Source organism: Convolutriloba macropyga, chromosome 1 (genome assembly GCF_964194025.1).
Source record: "Convolutriloba macropyga chromosome 1, txConMacr16.3, whole genome shotgun sequence".
Classification (NCBI taxonomy): Eukaryota; Metazoa; Xenacoelomorpha; order Acoela; family Convolutidae; genus Convolutriloba; species Convolutriloba macropyga.
In genome coordinates, this window is record NC_134468.1 from 81,063,709 (window position 1) to 81,077,800 (window position 14,092).

General features: G+C 33.3%; 1 protein-coding gene across 2 annotated transcripts in view; it reads right to left on the reverse strand.

Moving 5' to 3' along the window:
- LOC142343159 (pre-rRNA-processing protein TSR1 homolog) overlaps positions 1-14,092 on the reverse strand; it is a 392,765-nt gene that overhangs the window by 37,483 nt on the left and 341,190 nt on the right. Inside the window, exon 1 of one of the 2 annotated variants that reach the window (XM_075394867.1) lies at positions 10,710-10,736. The exons of the other annotated variant lie outside the window; for it this stretch is intronic. The gene's annotated coding sequence lies outside the window, so the exon portion shown is untranslated. Of the gene's footprint in view, positions 1-10,709; positions 10,737-14,092 lie in introns of those variants that run through there. 2 annotated transcript variants of the gene reach the window in all.

The following is a 14,092-nucleotide window of genomic DNA, read 5'->3' on the forward strand; positions in this document are numbered from 1 at the left end:
GACTTAATTGTCAAACAAAGGAGGAGATAACCAAAAATAGATGTTTGAGGTTTAAAAAATCGTTTCTTATCCAAAATACTAACTGAATTACCTAATGCCATGCCTCATTACAGCGCTCACGAGATCTGCCAATAAAAAGACTACGAGAAAAAACAAACAAAATAAGCAAAACTAAAAAAATCAACGACAAAAACTCAATATCTAAATGTAAAAGAACCTAGTAAAAAACGTCAAAATGCAATCAGACAAAACCTTAACTGCACCAACTTTCTTTTATCTTAACTATGCAGCAGATGGGACTTTTCCTTAATTCTCACTAATTGAGCTGAAATTATACTGAACATTTAAATAAGTTCACTTGGGTTCCATTTGAAAATAATTGGGCTCTGTTATTACGCGAATGTGGTAAAAGAAGAGAAAAAACAAATATTGACCACTCACAAAACATTTATGAAAACACTTTGTCCCACAAACAAAACATCAGTTATGACACAATTTTTGAATTAAAATGGGTTGGATGGGACCTCTCAATAATGGGATAGGTTACAACTTGACGAAAAGAACAACAGAAACTATATAAAAAACTGTACAAATAACAAAAATCAAAACGGAAAAAATAAAAAAAGTGAAAACGAATAATGCCATAAAATTTAAGACTATTCGCTATGAACTGACTGCATAGAGTATTATCATTCATTCCAATTCTCAATTGGAAGCTTATGAGACCTCTCAGCATTCTACGACTACATAAAGAATGAAAAAACAGCAAATTCTAAAAACAAATGGAATAAAAGTGTCAAAGCCATAAAAAATCGAAGTTTTCATTACAAATTTTTCTAATTTTAAATAATTTTTAACAATAGGATTCTTCTTTCTTTAGGACCCGTAGTATCAACGCCATTAGCTGTCCACTCAAAGCACTAGATCACTAGATAGGTTCACTTAATAGTCATTAGGAAGACTATTGCACTTTTAGTCAACGTGTCAAAAATTCAGTAAAATCTCAAATAGAAAACAAAAATTCCATTAAAAATTACGAACGAGTCGAAACCCACAATATGAGCATATGAGCGATTCCTTGAAAGCTAATTTCTATTCAATGGGCATCAGTGAACTGTAAATGAGGTTTGTCATTAACGGAACCTCGATATGAAAGGTGACTATTCTCTTAGTGACCCGAAAAACAAAAATTTTCAAACAGCTCTCAAATAGAATTCTAATGATTCTGATAGTAAATTCCCCTATGAGACCAGAACTAGTCTTTTTGATGGCCTTTCTTCTATTAAGAACACCAAATTGATGCATTTTGTAGCCTGACAGGTAATTTTAAATTAAAATATTTATAGAAAAAAATGTTAACTCGATCAAAATTTACGCTAAAAGTGATCAAAAGTGAACCAAGGATCCCGTGTTCACATGAAACTTTAAACCACTATAACTCCTCGAAAAAAACGAAATTAAAAAACCTTTTTAATTTCGAATTCTACGCTGGACGGCCTTTTTAATGATACCACTCACATTTCTCTACGATGAATATATCGATCGGCTAAAATTGTCTGAACAAAAAAAAACCCATTTGAGTATATAGTTCCTCCCCCACAAGTGGGGTCGGAACAAAACGTACAGATGGGGATTTATCATAACTCGAACGCCAATTAAGATCACGAACCAGACTCAACCGCAAATAGGCTCTCTACAGTTTTGCATGATCAAAAATTACACAAAATTCACCCTTTCGAACAATGATATAATTAAAATTTTGATTTCACTAAATTGCAATAAATTACCTAATTTTTAAAAATATGTATCACAATTGCTGGTTTAATATGAAATCGTGCTAGCGAGAAATCGTAATAAGACGCCTCAGAGCTAACTGATTCATAACCGTACCACTTTTGTCAACTATCAGCTTACGAGGAACCAAAAATTGAGCTTCAATATTAGTTAGCCGATAATATCTAAAATACCAGTATAGAAAAATGAATAAAGAATTCAAAACATAACTGAAAACGTCGAAGAATTGCTCTCTCACGACAAGGCTTGTCTCCATTATAACCCACTTCAGCCAGAGGGGCTTACTGAGATCGCTTTAGCGTGGGGAGAGCGAAATAACCTCAACACAGAGCTTCAAATGATGTCATTAGATTTTATTATAGATCATTACATGATTTGAATTTAACAAATGGATTTTGATATTCCTTTCAGAAGAAACTGAAGCCAATTGAAAACTACCGCGACATATCAGACATAACAAGAAGTTGAGGCCGAAAAATTCTCAGCGGCAGAGCCCAAATTTTGCGAAATACCATTTACGTCAAATTTTGTCCAAAAAAACCATCATACCAACAAAAATTGTAAATTTAACATGGCTCAGAAAATTGGCTAACCTCTGCACGCCGTGCCAACAACAATGCTGCACACAAAATATTAATACACCCTTCAACTGATGAAACTAGCAAGGAAACAATTCAGAAATATTAATTCGGAACAAAAAAACAAACTCATTAAAAACCCATTCAGAAAAACCCACGAACTTTAACATTCAGCAGCACAACTATTTTCAAAAAGTTAAAAATTTAATTTAGAGTAATCTGAGTTCAAGTTTTCAAATGTTACTCAACTTAACATGCGTGAATATAAAACAAATTTTATCCCTACACTCGCAAAAAGAAAAACACAACTCCACATCAAAATATGAGCTAACAAAAAGCAAAAAGAAATTAAACAAGATTCACAATTTTAACCCGATTACCTCTGAACCGCAATTTTACTCATCAGCAAGCATGAAAAAATTCTTGGGTGCTTGTGCATTGATAATGATTTGAATAACCCGATAAGAAAAGCGAATAGATATTTAATTCAATACATGTCATTGTTGTGATGTAAAATGTCAAAATAGATAACCTCAGCATTCCATTTGATTTTTCCTCCAGAAAAATTTAAAATTTTGGCAATATTTAATCACAAATTTTTAAGTAATTTTTATTTCAACTCACAATTATTTACTTTAATTCCAACCCTCGAAAAATTGTCTTGATATTTTCTAGATAAAGCCTACAGCGAGAAGCAAGAAGAGATAATTGAAAGCTACCTTTCTTTTTTCAATTGTTTTGGCAAATAAAGAAAAATGTCGAAGTCATTCTACAATCGCGTTATCCTAAAAATTGATTCTGATGGGAAAAAATTTAACCAATTTGAATAAGTCAATAAATAATTTCATTGATTGTTTATATAAAAGCAGACAGCCTTTATGAACTTTTTATACTCTAGGAGTTCGAATTCAAATGCGCAGATTTACCATGTCCAATTAAAGGATACGATAATCTAAAACTGTAAAACTAATGAAGAAATTCAAAGCTTAATGGCTGCTTTGTTAGCCTATCGGCAACACTTATTGGCTGCTAAGTTTCACAACTTAATGGCTGTATTTGAGAACAGAAAGCATTTAAGATTTCAATGAACGTTACAGCTCATACAGATTTCGGAACAATTCTGGACTCGCAAGCTGGTTGAGTTTTTCTAGCGTGCCAGTACAGCTATCTCCAGTAAAAATAGAAATATAATTTTGTTAATGAGTCCTCTTCTTTGATGCTCATCACAATTTTTTCGGCACAATTTTTAGGGCAAAAAATCTAAATTTTGGTTTTAATCGTCGAAGGAAAAACACCAAAACAAACGGCAAACATTTTGAGGCTTGGAGTTTGAGGTTCTCCTTTTCTTAGGCAATTTGAGCACAAAAAAACTTTGTGAAAGTTAACTTCCGATTCAAAATATTTTTTTTTCGATATCTCGTCTCATTTTCCCCATTAACCCTTGTAACTAAAGTTGATGGAGTTTGGTAAACAAAATTGTTTCCAGATATTGAATTTCTTACATTTTGGATTGGTTATACTGAATTGAGGATTCTTATTGCTTTGTTAAAAATCGCACAAAAGTTTGCAAAAAATCCTGGATGAACACGTTTAAATTGAAGTTTTGAAGAAAAAGATTCAATTTTCAGTTTAATTGTCTGAAAAGCATTTGCAAGTTGATTTCCGACAAGCACTTCAATATATTTATCCCAATTTATGAATGGAACAATTCCTTAGATACGGAGGCAGGGTGATAAATGCATTTAATTTTAAATTCGCTGCTTCTATCTCAAGCCTAAACGGCTAATCAATTTTTTCCATTATGATGATTGACTGACTAATCTTAAATATCTTTAATATTTTGCATGTTAACGGATGATGCTGTATTTCCGCTGATGTTCGAATTTTACGACAAAAGTGAAACATAATTTAAACAAGAATTAGCTCCAGCCATTTCTGCAAAAACAAATTTTTAATTTAGTTCGAACAATTTGAACTAATAGGGTATCAAAAGAATTTGGCTGTAAATTTACAAGTAGCTTGAATACACAGATGGCGGAGTAGCCCAAGGTTCATGTACATATTGGTCCATTGAGAAATAGTTTTCTCTGAAAATTTAGGGGTAACTTTTCTGCAAAATGTGACTGTTTGGCCACAGAAATTTTCTGTTGGCTTACATGTTCATAGCTTCTTGATTTTGAAGAGATTAACAACAAAAAGTTTCAACAAAGTAGAATTCTACAATTTTCAAAAAGTTTATCAAGTTTTGTCGTTTTGATTATTTCTCTTTCAATGGTCTGGAACAATTTTATGCTAGCTTGATATATATTTTTGGTTTTGAAAACGTGAAATTTTTTACAATTTTAAATCAAGTTTCTGTTATAGCATTTTTGTTTTTCATTTATCAAAGCCATTTTTGATAAATTCGTAGGCTTCTTACATTTAGTCTTCGCTTAGTCTCTTTTGCTATACAACACTACATATCTCCAGGTTCTCAAATCTTATTGACAAACACAAACCGACTACCGCCGGACAAATTGATCTCAGACGACAGGCGGGGCAATTTATTTTAGGGCAATGCAAAAATTTCGAGGCGCCAACCCTCGACCTCCTTCACAATCGACTGACGAATTAATAAATCGGCTAACAAGACCTTGTGATAGCTTATATTACAATAATCAATTTTACAATATTTTCAAGAATATTCTAGAACAAAAGTGCAAAAACGGTCGAGCGAGAAAAGACACACGCGTTTACAATAATTGACTCAAACTTCGTTCGAGAGCAATTAACAAATATTATATTTATAATCATAAGGCGAATTAAGAGTTCCTTGGCTAAACTCAATATTAAAACAAACTATCCACTTATAATTCAATTTTGATTATTTTTGTTTCCCAAAGCTTTCCAAGAAAATCTAATTTTAGAAAACTCTTCAAATGATTCAACCGTATGCACGCCTTTTAATCATTACGTGTCCATTGTCCGATTAAGTTTGATCCAATTTTACACCAAATTAAAATTAAGTAGAATGTGTCGTCTTTATACAGTCGAAAATATCCCTTTTGAGCTTGTTTTGAAGCATTTAGCAGCTCTCGTGTGACAAATTGTCGGCGCAATTCGTACTAATCAAACCGCAAAAAAAGAGATTTCTTCAATTTCAACATTACACAAACTCAAATCACATTGACGCAATGATGTTGTTGCTTACGTCACAACTTTTCAAGGCTACTGTAAAACACATTTACACCATAACGTTGCGGAAAATAATGAGCCAATCTAAACCCCACCAAAAAATTATCAACTCTATTTATCTATCTATTCTATCAATTATCAAAAACTATTTTAATTAGGCGAAACATATGAGGCTATCCAAACTAAAGATATAAATAGTCAAGTTTCGTATAATGATTCATTAAAAACAAAATTCCCGGCACCAGCTTAGAGCGGCTAAATTCTAAAGCCCACTCCCCCATAGCGATTATTATACTTTTACTATATAGGGAGACAATTTCATACTATATAGAGGATGGGGCTCAAATTATTAACAAATCACAAATTTTTCCGCCAAAACCAGTTCGGAGTTTACCTTTTCAGGGATTTATTCTGCATAATGAGCATGCTGCTAAATAAATTGTCTGCTTCAGCTGACGAAATTAATTTTGGCTTCAAATGGGCAGGTTAAAAGAGCTGGAGAGAGCAAAGGGATTAACAAGGCTGTACGTAAGGCCTATTCCAAATCGGACAATTTACTTCACGCATGGACAGGAACGCAATTATCAGGAATTCAATCTGTTAACCAGCGGAAGCAAAAAGGGAGAGAGAGTGAGACATAGAAAGAGACAAAAAAGCGGCTAACGTGAACTGTAAAAGGTCGTTCCATCACTCAGCGGAAGGTTTGAAACCATTCAAAAGCAGTATATAGCCAGAAAATAATTCTGCAGCCTTTACGGTTCACAAAAAAAACCCTTTAAGAAAGAAAGAATTAATTTCTTCATGCATAATTGAAAATTACAAATTTAAATTGGCTCAGCAATTTTCAAAATTTAACACAAAATTAGATAGATAAGAAGGACTGACTGGCACTATACAAACTGTAACATGAAGAGGACAGATAACAAGACCAGATGGTCTACAATGACCTGCCCAGGATTGACGAAAAACAAAACATCACATTAGAATTAATTGGAATGAAAAGTTAAACTGTAGTCGAAACAAACGTAAACAAGGATTTCACATAAAGAACTGAGACTGTAGAAAAAAACTCTGCCTTCTGTCGTCGGTCATGGGTTGCTACATGTTAACAGAAAAAAATCTGGTATCCTACATACATTAATGCTGTCTAAAGCTTAATTTTAAAATATGAAAATCTTTAAAAAATCGGAACTTAAATACTAGGCCTGCGAGATCTTACGATTGATCCCCTACTTACTCCCTTAGCGACCTTGCCTCTACTGACGGTGGAATGAGCCTCTGGATTCAACTAGTGAAGCCAACCGGTCATGGATCATCTGATTGAGCACAAGCAGCAAGGTCAGGAGTAAGTAGAAGTCACAAAAAATTACCCGCAGCTCAAACACTAAATACATACCGTACTAATTCAAAATTACTAACAAGGAAAGTAGTTTTGAATGTATGATAAAAATCATTCACTTCCTTATACGAGCAACCGATCAAGTCAGGCATTATATCAACCTTTCTTAATTTATTATACAAAATAGTTGAACGATATTGAATAGATGAACGTTGAATTTTTGTTTTGAACGATGGCACTTTAAGCAAATTTAAACAAGAAGAGCGTGTTGAAGAGAAATTATGAAAAGTAAACATACTATTTAAAAACTCATCTGAATGGAAATTGTTGATAGATTTTAGGACAAATTTTAACAATTCATAAATATGTAGTTCATACACAGAGAGAATTTTATTATCAGCAAATATATCTTCACTACTGTCGGTTCGTTTTCGGAAGTAGATGAATTTGAGAATTTTCTTTTGAAGCAGGAACAAAGGTGTAAGTGAGCTGTAGCTGCAGCACCCGTAAATTAGTACTCCATACAGTAAAACAGGATTAATATTACTACGATAATATCTTAGAAGTAGTTTTCTTGGGGTATAATGCCTAAGCTTCGATATAATGGCACAATGCCTAGATAACTTTCGGATAAGTTTTGTTATATGAGTCTGAATGCAGAGCTTTGCATCAATAAAAATACCAAGATATTTACACGATGAATTATTTTTAACAACAATATTATTAAACGCAAACATTGTACTAGGATTGGAAGCACTTTTACCAAAAGTCATTTGAACTGTTTTGTCTAAGTTTAGCGCTAACTTATTAGCATTTAGCCTATGACTTATTCTACTTAGGTCCTCTTCAATATCATTTCGGAGGCAGGCAAATGATGTTACATTTGAATCATCTGCAAACAAGTAGACTTCAGAGCTCTTACAAACATATGGAAGGTCATTTATATATATATTAGAAACAATAAGGGACCTAAAATTGAGCCCTGCGGAACCCCACATTTAATCGGAAGCCATCTTGATGACATGCCACAAGCTTCCACCTGTTGTTTTCTATCACTAAGATATGACCTGAACCAATTGTAACATGGTCCTCTAACTCCATAACATTCTAATTTACGTAACAGAATTTCATGGTCTACCGTATCAAAGGCTTTTTTCAGATCAAGAAAGAAAGTTACTACTTCTCTTATAATTAGATCTAAATTTTTCGGTAATGCAAGCTACCGCGTTAATCGTACTGTGCTTTGCTCTAAATCCATACTGTTTGCAATAAAATAATCCAAATTTTTCAAAATAGTTGTATACTCTTCTATACATTGCCTTCTCAAAAACTTTACTGAATACTTTCAATAACGATATAGGTCGATAATTGTTGATATCAGATTTACAGCCGCTTTTAAACAACGGAAAAACTTTTGCACGCGACAAATTAGAAGGAAATTTACCCTGTTTGAAGGATTGGTTAACATGAGCAGCAAGGAGAGGTGATAGTTCACGGTTAAACGTCTTTACTATTACATTGCTTATGAAATTATCGTCTGAGCTATTTTTGTTATCAATCGAATTAATGAGATCAGATATTTCTTTTTCTGTGACTTCAAATAAAAACATGGACTGACCTTCAGACGCAAATGTTTATAATTCACTATTTTGAACGTTCTTTTGAATCTCACCGCCAATATTCGTAAAGTGCATGTTGAATTTTTCAACAATTTCATTCGCTGTTAGGTCAGTGTCGTTTGAGTCTTTCAGCTTGGGAACTACTTCAGATTTATTATTGATACCTCTTATATCGTTTAATAATTTATACACTTGTCTTGAGTCTCCAATACTTTGATTAAATTTATCTCTGTAATAATTTCGCTTGGTCTTAGTAATCAGGGCACTTAATTTGGCCCTTAGATATTTAAAAGTATTTAAGTCAGCTTCAAGTTGGGATGACTTCCACTGCCGATGTGCTTTGTTTCTTTTTGTTTTCAAGTTTTTGATACTGTTTGATAACCAAGGAATTTTCTTAATTCGATTAACATTGCCAGTCCTGATTGGTGCAAATTTATTGAAGGTTTTCAGGAAAGTATTTTCAAAAAATTCATAGGATGATTCAATGTCACCGTTTACTAACTCCCACAAGGATTGTATTTCCGTACAGAATTGATGGGAAAATTCTTGTATTCTTATATTGCATTTCAAAAAACTTGTGTCTCTATATTTTTTTGTTAGTTTACGATTCACCGATCCGTAGTACCATTTAAGATGAATGGGATAATGATCTGTAAAATTATTGTGATCCAATACGAAAAATTCAGGTTGTTTAATATTTGTGAAAATGAAATCATCAAGACACGTTGAGGAGTTGTCAACAACTCTAGTGGGTATTGCTTCATTTATTACAAACCCATTACTTGCAATACAGCCTTTGTAATTCTTTGTTAGATTATTTTCCTTAAGGATGTCAATATTTGTATCGCCACAAATTACAATGGGACCAATAGACTCACTAAAAGATTCCAGGAAAACATCTAACGTGTCAACAAACTCAAGTTTGTTGACTCTGGGAGCAACATAAATTGTGAGTACTTTGAACTTATAACTGTTGATTTCAACTTCTAAAAACAATGCTTCATTAAATTTTGTTGGTATTTCTCTTAGTATTGTCAAATTGTCCCGCATCTGGATCATAACACCGCCACCAGTGTGAGCGCGGTTTTTTACGCAGTATCTTTTATATCCACAAACAAGATAGTTTTCAGGCTCTTCAGAGTCGGAGAGCCATGTCTCTGTAAGACACAAAATTTCAGGTGGAGACTCAAGACTTGTTATAAGTGCTTCCAATTCCTGATAGTTTTTCTTTAAGGAGCGCACATTCACATGGAGGACAGACACATGCTTTACCGTAGTATCAAAATTGCTTTCAATTACTTTGGATTCATTTAGTTTTAATTTAGTGGTGGTAAAAAAGCAGCCCCCTCGCCGAAGCAGCTTTTAACATCATTCAAAGAGTACTGTAAATCAATAGCACCTTGATATAGCCCATTTATCTTATATATCATATGATTTTCCTTCCAGACGTAATAAATAGTGCCTTCTTTGGTCCAGCAAGAATCAATACGTTGATCTTGTCGCATCATTTGAAGGAAATTGAGTCTTGCTTTTGTTATGTCTTCAGATATCCGAATATGGCTCAGCTCAGGAATAGATTTCAGGTCCTTCTTCCTTCTCAGCAGCTCTATTTTCGCAACACGCCTCGAAAAACGCACAATTATTGGTTTTGCTGAACTACTAAATCTGGATGGTAGTCGATGAGCTATTGAGATGTCAGACAGCTGCAGTCCTGCTTCTAAACAAGTCGATATCTCAAGAACAGTTTTCATTGTTGTTTCAGTTCGCTCCGGGATCAGTTTGCCGTCGTGTGTAGTGAAAGTTTTTTCAGCTACTCCAGTAATTCTGACATTTTCACGTCGATTGTAAGATTCTAGCAGTTCTGTTTCAGATAGTGCCTTAACATTGAGCTTCTCAACTTCATCGCTAAACTCCCGCCGAACTGTTTGCAAAATTTCATCTTCTATCTTAGACACTGCTTGCTTGACGATTTCTTCGATGGTGGCTTTCAATTTGATAGATACGGCTTCCACCACGTCGGGAATTCTGTTTTTTAGTGCGTCCGCGATGCTTGATTGCACTAATTCGAGAAGATTTTTTCCTGCATCGCTCTCTGGGCTTACTTCGGTGCAGGGTCTTTTTTATCAGGGCGGTTGATGGGTGTGTTGTTTTCATCTCCCCAAACCAAATCAACATTTGAATCAGTGCTCATGTTCTACTCTGGAACTATTTAATAAGTTTATCACAACAATTAGGCTTATAGAAATTGAACATTTATAACGCGAGGCAGTTAATTGCTCTGAACCTCCCTTTCAATGGGAGTGTGACAACACTCAAGTTAGTTTTTCCTTAAGTAAATTTTGGTTGATCAATATTTCAAGTAGCGCTGTGAGTATCAACACTAGAAGGTCCGTCAAGTGAAGAAAATTTTATAGCAATTTTTTGAAATCTACTATTTCTAACTTAACGAAAATAAAATTGTTGCTTATCCCGGTGCTGTTCTTGGGATATGACGCGTATTTTGGCGTTTCAATGGGTTCTTCAGTAAATTTTCTAATACTTTTCGAGGCTTTCAAAACAATATCAGAAAATCAGAGAAAATGACATTCAAAAGGTTGCAAAATTTGCGTTAGTTCAAACTAAATTTGTTTTTGATACATTTAAGAGAAATTTAGGTCAGCAAGGAGGCTCGGTAATATGTGCTTGCACATTATGCTCCAAGCCCATTCATCTGCATTCCTTGCCACCTTTTAGGAACCAAAATATTTTGGGAACAAAGCGAAGTCAGAGCGTGGCTTGGAACCTTCAGAGTAATCACTTATAGAATTTTAAAATCAGGGGAGCAAAAATTACAGCTTTGAAATTTATGGGAAGTATCCGGTTCTTAAACAAATTATTTAGCAAAAAACATCACGGCAGCTGAGCTCCAGTTCTAAAGTTCCATAATTTTCCTGTTGCGTTCAACCACCGGATTTGACGGTGCAGACAGATAGAATAAAACAAAAATCGGCCAAAAATTAAGAAATTTCAACCGATACGATGTACAAAAGAGCATCACAAATAAACGCATTAAAATATGATTCAAGTTGATACCGAATCTGATAACTGGACGGCAAAAATAGTGACCAAATAAAAAGCAGACTAATCGAAAGATTCAAGAGAATTTGTGCATCGATTTTCCAACTCCTTAAGATTCAGAATCTTAAGTATCCTCAGAAATATTTTCAGAACATTAAACACAACAAAAATAAATGAAGTTGTTTTATCCAGTCATCTCTTCTCAAACTCACTGTACTGAAGCGTTTTTTATCCTCCGAAAGACAAAACAGACCAAGAAAACCACTCTAAAAATGAAACAGTATTGAAATAAAAAAGTTCCTGGGTAGCATTAAGTAAAGTGCAAAAAATATTGATAATTGATTCCAAAAGTTGCAATAACTTCATTAGCAGAAGTAGTCACTTCTTCAAAAAATTCAATTCAATTTGTTAAAATAGCCATTAGATACATACGGATTGCAAAATTGACAAAAGTGTGTTACACGCAAAAAATGACTAATTTTAACTGAGGATAGAGCTTTCACTGACGACACAAGAAAAATTGAAAATCTGTTTTATTCATTTTAAATAACATTTTAAAAACACTTCACACTCCAACCACAGTGTTTGAAAGACAAAAAAGATTTAGAAAAATAAATATTTTATTTTATATATGAATAAATAAAATATTTTATTCGCTTTTCTTCTTTCATGTGATTTTTCTCGATGTGTTCGGTTTAATTTTTCAATGGCTTTGTAAATTTTTGGTATTTCTGTCAAAGTGAGAAAAGAATCAATGCGAAAACTAGCGTATTACAGATTTGAAAAGCTGTAACACGGAAACAAAGTGTCAAACATATCTAACTGTTAAGGTTGAAAGATATTTTGCTACAATAAAATTTTATTTTAGGTTTATTTTGTCATGTCAGCAATTCGCCATTTCAAAAACCTAATGACAGAAAAAGTTTCCCAAAAAAACAAATCACTTTCGAAAAGCAGCCGAAAACTGATCTGAGAAGCTTAAACTAAAGCTAAAAATTTTCGAAGAGAATCACCTCAATAGTATTTACGCAAAATTTTACCATCTTACCTACACTAGACTTTCCCAAATAGATTTTATCAAAAAATCAGCAAAAAAATGAAAAACATTGTCATTTAAATGATTTGTCCATTGGGTTTTCGAATGATTTCAAAACAATCGACTCAAAAAATGGCAAACAACCATGGTTAGAAATAACAACTAACATTTGTTTAATTTAAGCGCCAAAAACTACAACGCCATTAACTATAAATTGTTGGTTCCCCAGGTATAAGATTCACAATGTGTCGACTCTTTTAAGATAAAATAATTTGTATAGCAGAGAAATTGGCTAAGCTTGGCAATATGGCAGAAATAAGCGAAAAACAGTCCAACTTTTGAGATAACCGAATTTATCAAATATTTTCAGCTCAACAAATCCACACGACACATTATTGAGCTCCTGATAAAATTTTTCGAGATTTGTTTTAAACAGCTTCATTTTATGTTCCAAATGTTTGATTAAACGTTTTCATTTTTCACAAACACCAAGTGCACTTTAAGAACATAACTCATTACGATATTGAGAACCCCTAAGTGTATAATCTGTTCAAAAGCTTTAGGAGAAAGATTATCAGGTTAAGATAAAATACTCGTTTTCAAAATATTGCGGTTTTCAATTAAAAAAAAGGCAATTTTGGATTGGTGAATGCAGATAATCTACCAAATTTGTACATAGTGTGAAGAATTCTCAATCTCCTAAGCCAAGAATTCTCAAACTTTTGTTTTAGAAGTTTTTGAAAACGTTTCTAACGAATTGTTAATCGGGAAAAACTTTTAGTCTACAAAAATATTCAATTTCAGTAAAGTTGTCTGAGAACTTAAGTGTTTTCGGCAGGCGCCAAGAAAAGTTTTACGGAATTCTTCGTGCATCATTAATTAAGGTAATTTTCGCAAACAATTATGCTTCGATATTTTCTTATCAAACTACAAATGATCTTTTTTTTTCTACTACTTTAAATTTCTCACATTTGCCTCAAACAAACACTGCCACTACACGAATCAATTCTACCATGCAAAATTAGTTCTCAATCCTTTCCCTTCGCTGGAATAAACGTTTTTATTACTATGCCCTTTCTAGGACACTTCTACCACACAGCACAAGCATAATTTTTACCGTAGACCGCTCAACCGACTCAACTACTGAAAAAACCAATGAGCTCAATCTATATGAGTTTATGAAGCTATAATCATAATACAGATTTCGATTGATTAAAATAAAAAATAAAATTGATTAAAATAAAAGAAAGCCCTGCAAGAAATCCAATGCCGAAGTTAAAAATTGCTGAACTTACAAAAATTTTGGGCACCATCGCAGTAGGCAATTAATGTCAGAATTTATCAGGAACTTCAACAAAGTCATGCTATCCATAGTAAAGTTACCGAATAGCACTGAACAAAAATGTTATATCTGTTGGAGGAATTTGTTCTCAGGGATGAAAATGTTATCGATCTTTTCTCATTTCATAATGATTGTAAAGTTTTTCAGACTTAA